The sequence below is a fragment of the Stegodyphus dumicola genome, chromosome 3 (genome assembly GCF_044657685.1).
Source record: "Stegodyphus dumicola isolate Sdum_Otavi_A_Nest chromosome 3, ASM4465768v1".
In the NCBI taxonomy this organism is placed as follows: domain Eukaryota; kingdom Metazoa; phylum Arthropoda; class Arachnida; order Araneae; family Eresidae; genus Stegodyphus; species Stegodyphus dumicola.
Window position 1 is genome coordinate 65,116,539 of NC_140770.1, and position 8,791 is coordinate 65,125,329.

The following is an 8,791-nucleotide window of genomic DNA, read 5'->3' on the forward strand; positions in this document are numbered from 1 at the left end:
ATAAGGGACACACGCAAACGTTTATCTAAAATTGAATTTGAATTATATTACCTCCATTTAAAAATTGCTAATTCCACTGAAAATTTTTCCTCATTTGAACATACATCCTGGTCTAGAACCGATACCGTTTGTCAACGGCATAAAAATGTGCTCATTTCTAAATTCCAAAAACTCACACACCAGTCGGATAGTCCCAATTATCTAGCTGATCTTCCCACTGTAAACGTTAACTCCATCGTTAATATCTCCAATAGGAATCTTTCGGAGGATCAGTTAAAAGTATTAAAATATAATTTCAACTTTTCAAAGACATCTAAACCTTCAATTCCTCAAATCATCGCCCCTATAGAGAAAGCCTTTAAATTCTCCAAAATTTCGGAAACGCAGAAGGATACAATCCGCCACCTAATTACTCATAACGTTAATTTTAACAATAAATCTTTGGGTTCTAATCTTAGCAAAAAGGAAAATGAGATCTTACGTGAAATTAATTCTGATACTAATATCATTATCTCTAAAGCTGATAAGGGCGGACAGATCGTTGTTATGGACAAACACACATATATTACTGGAGTCTCTAAATTGATAAATGAAGGCCCATACTGCTCGATCCCTAAAGATCCTTCAACTTCGGACCTCATGAAAGTAAAAAGTGCTATTAAATCTTCCCACATTCTGCCAACTCAGTTGAAGAAATCACTTATTCCGCCTATTACTAATTGCGCTAGACTTGGTGCTCTTCCAAAAGTCCACAAAACCGGTATTCCTTTTCGACCAATTGTTTCCAACATAGGTACTGCTTCATATCCTTTGGCCAAATATTTAGTTTCCAGATTTTCTCCTCTACTTGATAACAATATTCACACTGTAAAAAATTCTGTTGAAGTCATTGATAAACTTAAAAATATTTCCCCACTTCGTTCCATTATGGTTTCATTTGATGTCAAATCATTGTTTACTAATGTTCCGGTCGAAGGAGCACTAAATTGTCTTGAAACTAGGCTTCGGGAATTTCACTTCACACATACTGAAATTAATGAGTTGGTTTCGCTTACTAAAGTTTCTCTAAGTCAAACCCACTTTGTTTTCCAAAATGCATATTTTCGTCAAGTTGAAGGATTGGCTATGGGTAATCCTCTCAGTCCGGTACTTGCTGACATTTATATGCACTATTTTGAGATGAAATTATTTGATAAATTATCTTTTCGTCTTTGGATTCGGTATGTTGACGACACTTTCGCACTTTTTGACGGTTATAAAGAGGATTTATCCGAGATTCTATCTATTATGAATTCAATTGATCCAGCCATCCAATTCACTCTTGAAATTGAATCCAACAATTCCCTACCCTTCCTCGATATTCTTATAATCCGCAATGAAACCGATTTTAGCACCACTGTGTACCGTAAACCCTTTGCAGTTTGTTTACCACCCCATGCCAAGTCATGCCACCCTGTTAAGCAAAAAATGGCTTCTTTTTACTATTATGTTTTCCGCGCGCTAAAAGTTTGTTCCTCTGAATCTTTGCTTACCAATGAACTTAATTATTTGCGAGCAGTTGCGATTGACCGTGGATTTTCTCCCGTGATTATTGATAAAGCCGTCAAAAAATTTTCAGATTCCCATCAAAGAAGACATTCCACTGTTAGAAATAATATCAATGACCTTGTCGTGCTTCCATTTTATCCTTCTGTTAGCTATAAAATTGCACGGATTCTCCAGAAATTCAATTTTCAAGTCGGTTTCTCCCCTATTAATAAAATTCACCCTTCGATTCTAAAAGATTGCGTTTCTGTCTTGAATTCTTGGGGAATTTATAGTATATCATGTCAGTGTGGTTTAAGATATATTGGCCAAACAAAAAGAGCGTTGAAGTTTCGTATCAAGGAACATGAATCTTATGTCAAAAAAGGGGAAATTAACAAGTCTTCAATAGCGTATCATAGCTGGACTTTTAACCATAATTTTGATTTTGGGTCTGCAAAAATCATCCAAAAGGCTTCTTCCATAGGCGAATTGGATTTTCTTGAGGCTTTTCACATTCACAAAGATTTAGAAAGTTTAGTTAATGATTTGAAGTCCAATCCAGTCCTTCCTAATGCCTTTAAAATTCTACTGTCTTAATTCAATTATTTTTGCCGATAGATGGCGTTACCTCCTCGCACTTGGTACTACCAGAGGGTATAAAAATCCGTTCAGTGGTTGCTTTCCATTATTTGAAGTTCAGATTTTGAGCGTAATGTGCATTTGCCCCTCGCTCCCTTTTTTAACTTCGCTAATATTTCTTTATGCTTGATCAGACAGCCTGGCTCAGTAAAAGTAGGCGGCCAGTGCAACTCTGATTAAAAATCTAGTTATAACGACGTGCAGTGCTGATAAGTACCACGTGTTTCTGTGATTCCTATTTTCTTCTTTCTATGTATTTCTTTCTCCTGATGACGAGGGACCTTTAGCTGCCCTCGAAATCGATTGAGTGTTTCATTATACCTACGCTAAATATAAGGTTGTTTTTCACGGTTTTGATTGTCACATTAGCGTGTTTCTCTTCTAGTCTAGTTTGTGCTATCAACCGGCATTTTCGAGAATATTTTACTGTTTATTGTTTTACCACGTGCACCATTTTATTTACTTCTTTCCACGTGGCCATCATTTTTTCGGATTTGGTTTATGCTATCAACCGGCATTTTCGAGGTAATTCTATATTTTTTCGGTTTACCACGTGCACGATTTTGACTTTCGTTGCTTCTTTCCACGTGGCTATTGGTTTTTCAGTATTGGATGTTTCTCTCCTTTTGGAATGTTTTTGTCATTTGTTGATGAAAATTGTCTTCATTATTTATTGGTGTTTTTTTCATGTTATAAGTAATTACTTGTTTGGACTTTCGGAATTACATTTCTTTTGTTCACTTGTTTCTTGCTTGTGCCCTTTTCACAATATGTCCACTGACAGGAACCGATTTTGTAAGTTACGCCTTAAGCGTACGAAATTCTTAAATCATCTACAGTTTCTACTTAAATGCAAACATCAAAATTTCATTCCCAAATTTATACATGTGAAATGTAGCCTTAAAGCTTCCGTTCACGTTTCAAAAATTTTGCATAAATTCAAATTGGCACTTCTTCGTCACATTATAAGGGACACACGCAAACGTTTATCTAAAATTGAATTTGAATTATATTACCTCCATTTAAAAATTGCTAATTCCACTGAAAATTTTTCCTCATTTGAACATACATCCTGGTCTAGAACCGATACCGTTTGTCAACGGCATAAAAATGTGCTCATTTCTAAATTCCAAAAACTCACACACCAGTCGGATAGTCCCAATTATCTAGCTGATCTTCCCACTGTAAACGTTAACTCCATCGTTAATATCTCCAATAGGAATCTTTCGGAGGATCAGTTAAAAGTATTAAAATATAATTTCAACTTTTCAAAGACATCTAAACCTTCAATTCCTCAAATCATCGCCCCTATAGAGAAAGCCTTTAAATTCTCCAAAATTTCGGAAACGCAGAAGGATACAATCCGCCACCTAATTACTCATAACGTTAATTTTAACAATAAATCTTTGGGTTCTAATCTTAGCAAAAAGGAAAATGAGATCTTACCTGAAATTAATTCTGATACTAATATCATTATCTCTAAAGCTGATAAGGGCGGACAGATCGTTGTTATGGACAAACACACATATATTACTGGAGTCTCTAAATTGATAAATGAAGGCCCATACTGCTCGATCCCTAAAGATCCTTCAACTTCGGACCTCATGAAAGTAAAAAGTGCTATTAAATCTTCCCACATTCTGCCAACTCAGTTGAAGAAATCACTTATTCCGCCTATTACTAATTGCGCTAGACTTTGTGCTCTTCCAAAAGTCCACAAAACCGGTATTCCTTTTCGACCAATTGTTTCCAACATAGGTACTGCTTCATATCCTTTGGCCAAATATTTAGTTTCCAGATTTTCTCCTCTACTTGATAACAATATTCACACTGTAAAAAATTCTGTTGAAGTCATTGATAAACTTAAAAATATTTCCCCACTTCGTTCCATTATGGTTTCATTTGATGTCAAATCATTGTTTACTAATGTTCCGGTCGAAGGAGCACTAAATTGTCTTGAAACTAGGCTTCGGGAATTTCACTTCACACATACTGAAATTAATGAGTTGGTTTCGCTTACTAAAGTTTCTCTAAGTCAAACCCACTTTGTTTTCCAAAATGCATATTTTCGTCAAGTTGAAGGATTGGCTATGGGTAATCCTCTCAGTCCGGTACTTGCTGACATTTATATGCACTATTTTGAGATGAAATTATTTGATAAATTATCTTTTCGTCTTTGGATTCGGTATGTTGACGACACTTTCGCACTTTTTGACGGTTATAAAGAGGATTTATCCGAGATTCTATCTATTATGAATTCAATTGATCCAGCCATCCAATTCACTCTTGAAATTGAATCCAACAATTCCCTCCCCTTCCTCGATATTCTTATAATCCGCAATGAAACCGATTTTAGCACCACTGTGTACCGTAAACCCTTTGCAGTTTGTTTACCACCCCATGCCAAGTCATGCCACCCTGTTAAGCAAAAAATGGCTTCTTTTTACTATTATGTTTTCCGCGCGCTAAAAGTTTGTTCCTCTGAATCTTTGCTTACCAATGAACTTAATTATTTGCGAGCAGTTGCGATTGACCGTGGATTTTCTCCCGTGATTATTGATAAAGCCGTCAAAAAATTTTCAGATTCCCATCAAAGAAGACATTCCACTGTTAGAAATAATATCAATGACCTTGTCGTGCTTCCATTTTATCCTTCTGTTAGCTATAAAATTGCACGGATTCTCCAGAAATTCAATTTTCAAGTCGGTTTCTCCCCTATTAATAAAATTCACCCTTCGATTCTAAAAGATTGCGTTTCTGTCTTGAATTCTTGGGGAATTTATAGTATATCATGTCAGTGTGGTTTAAGATATATTGGCCAAACAAAAAGAGCGTTGAAGTTTCGTATCAAGGAACATGAATCTTATGTCAAAAAAGGGGAAATTAACAAGTCTTCAATAGCGTATCATAGCTGGACTTTTAACCATAATTTTGATTTTGGGTCTGCAAAAATCATCCAAAAGGCTTCTTCCATAGGCGAATTGGATTTTCTTGAGGCTTTTCACATTCACAAAGATTTAGAAAGTTTAGTTAATGATTTGAAGTCCAATCCAGTCCTTCCTAATGCCTTTAAAATTCTACTGTCTTAATTCAATTATTTTTGCCGATAGATGGCGTTACCTCCTCGCACTTGGTACTACCAGAGGGTATAAAAATCCGTTCAGTGGTTGCTTTCCATTATTTGAAGTTCAGATTTTGAGCGTAATGTGCATTTGCCCCTCGCTCCCTTTTTTAACTTCGCTAATATTTCTTTATGCTTGATCAGACAGCCTGGCTCAGTAAAAGTAGGCGGCCAGTGCAACTCTGATTAAAAATCTAGTTATAACGACGTGCAGTGCTGATAAGTACCACGTGTTTCTGTGATTCCTATTTTCTTCTTTCTATGTATTTCTTTCTCCTGATGACGAGGGACCTTTAGCTGCCCTCGAAATCGATTGAGTGTTTCATTATACCTACGCTAAATATAAGGTTGTTTTTCACGGTTTTGATTGTCACATTAGCGTGTTTCTCTTCTAGTCTAGTTTGTGCTATCAACCGGCATTTTCGAGAATATTTTACTGTTTATTGTTTTACCACGTGCACCATTTTATTTACTTCTTTCCACGTGGCCATCATTTTTTCGGATTTGGTTTATGCTATCAACCGGCATTTTCGAGGTAATTCTATATTTTTTCGGTTTACCACGTGCACGATTTTGACTTTCGTTGCTTCTTTCCACGTGGCTATTGGTTTTTCAGTATTGGATGTTTCTCTCCTTTTGGAATGTTTTTGTCATTTGTTGATGAAAATTGTCTTCATTATTTATTGGTGTTTTTTTCATGTTATAAGTAATTACTTGTTTGGACTTTCGGAATTACATTTCTTTTGTTCACTTGTTTCTTGCTTGTGCCCTTTTCACAATATGTCCACTGACAGGAACCGATTTTGTAAGTTACGCCTTAAGCGTACGAAATTCTTAAATCATCTACAGTTTCTACTTAAATGCAAACATCAAAATTTCATTCCCAAATTTATACATGTGAAATGTAGCCTTAAAGCTTCCGTTCACGTTTCAAAAATTTTGCATAAATTCAAATTGGCACTTCTTCGTCACATTATAAGGGACACACGCAAACGTTTATCTAAAATTGAATTTGAATTATATTACCTCCATTTAAAAATTGCTAATTCCACTGAAAATTTTTCCTCATTTGAACATACATCCTGGTCTAGAACCGATACCGTTTGTCAACGGCATAAAAATGTGCTCATTTCTAAATTCCAAAAACTCACACACCAGTCGGATAGTCCCAATTATCTAGCTGATCTTCCCACTGTAAACGTTAACTCCATCGTTAATATCTCCAATAGGAATCTTTCGGAGGATCAGTTAAAAGTATTAAAATATAATTTCAACTTTTCAAAGACATCTAAACCTTCAATTCCTCAAATCATCGCCCCTATAGAGAAAGCCTTTAAATTCTCCAAAATTTCGGAAACGCAGAAGGATACAATCCGCCACCTAATTACTCATAACGTTAATTTTAACAATAAATCTTTGGGTTCTAATCTTAGCAAAAAGGAAAATGAGATCTTACGTGAAATTAATTCTGATACTAATATCATTATCTCTAAAGCTGATAAGGGCGGACAGATCGTTGTTATGGACAAACACACATATATTACTGGAGTCTCTAAATTGATAAATGAAGGCCCATACTGCTCGATCCCTAAAGATCCTTCAACTTCGGACCTCATGAAAGTAAAAAGTGCTATTAAATCTTCCCACATTCTGCCAACTCAGTTGAAGAAATCACTTATTCCGCCTATTACTAATTGCGCTAGACTTTGTGCTCTTCCAAAAGTCCACAAAACCGGTATTCCTTTTCGACCAATTGTTTCCAACATAGGTACTGCTTCATATCCTTTGGCCAAATATTTAGTTTCCAGATTTTCTCCTCTACTTGATAACAATATTCACACTGTAAAAAATTCTGTTGAAGTCATTGATAAACTTAAAAATATTTCCCCACTTCGTTCCATTATGGTTTCATTTGATGTCAAATCATTGTTTACTAATGTTCCGGTCGAAGGAGCACTAAATTGTCTTGAAACTAGGCTTCGGGAATTTCACTTCACACATACTGAAATTAATGAGTTGGTTTCGCTTACTAAAGTTTCTCTAAGTCAAACCCACTTTGTTTTCCAAAATGCATATTTTCGTCAAGTTGAAGGATTGGCTATGGGTAATCCTCTCAGTCCGGTACTTGCTGACATTTATATGCACTATTTTGAGATGAAATTATTTGATAAATTATCTTTTCGTCTTTGGATTCGGTATGTTGACGACACTTTCGCACTTTTTGACGGTTATAAAGAGGATTTATCCGAGATTCTATCTATTATGAATTCAATTGATCCAGCCATCCAATTCACTCTTGAAATTGAATCCAACAATTCCCTACCCTTCCTCGATATTCTTATAATCCGCAATGAAACCGATTTTAGCACCACTGTGTACCGTAAACCCTTTGCAGTTTGTTTACCACCCCATGCCAAGTCATGCCACCCTGTTAAGCAAAAAATGGCTTCTTTTTACTATTATGTTTTCCGCGCGCTAAAAGTTTGTTCCTCTGAATCTTTGCTTACCAATGAACTTAATTATTTGCGAGCAGTTGCGATTGACCGTGGATTTTCTCCCGTGATTATTGATAAAGCCGTCAAAAAATTTTCAGATTCCCATCAAAGAAGACATTCCACTGTTAGAAATAATATCAATGACCTTGTCGTGCTTCCATTTTATCCTTCTGTTAGCTATAAAATTGCACGGATTCTCCAGAAATTCAATTTTCAAGTCGGTTTCTCCCCTATTAATAAAATTCACCCTTCGATTCTAAAAGATTGCGTTTCTGTCTTGAATTCTTGGGGAATTTATAGTATATCATGTCAGTGTGGTTTAAGATATATTGGCCAAACAAAAAGAGCGTTGAAGTTTCGTATCAAGGAACATGAATCTTATGTCAAAAAAGGGGAAATTAACAAGTCTTCAATAGCGTATCATAGCTGGACTTTTAACCATAATTTTGATTTTGGGTCTGCAAAAATCATCCAAAAGGCTTCTTCCATAGGCGAATTGGATTTTCTTGAGGCTTTTCACATTCACAAAGATTTAGAAAGTTTAGTTAATGATTTGAAGTCCAATCCAGTCCTTCCTAATGCCTTTAAAATTCTACTGTCTTAATTCAATTATTTTTGCCGATAGATGGCGTTACCTCCTCGCACTTGGTACTACCAGAGGGTATAAAAATCCGTTCAGTGGTTGCTTTCCATTATTTGAAGTTCAGATTTTGAGCGTAATGTGCATTTGCCCCTCGCTCCCTTTTTTAACTTCGCTAATATTTCTTTATGCTTGATCAGACAGCCTGGCTCAGTAAAAGTAGGCGGCCAGTGCAACTCTGATTAAAAATCTAGTTATAACGACGTGCAGTGCTGATAAGTACCACGTGTTTCTGTGATTCCTATTTTCTTCTTTCTATGTATTTCTTTCTCCTGATGACGAGGGACCTTTAGCTGCCCTCGAAATCGATTGAGTGTTTCATTATACCTACGCTAAATATAAGGTTGTTTTTCACGGTTTTGATTGTCA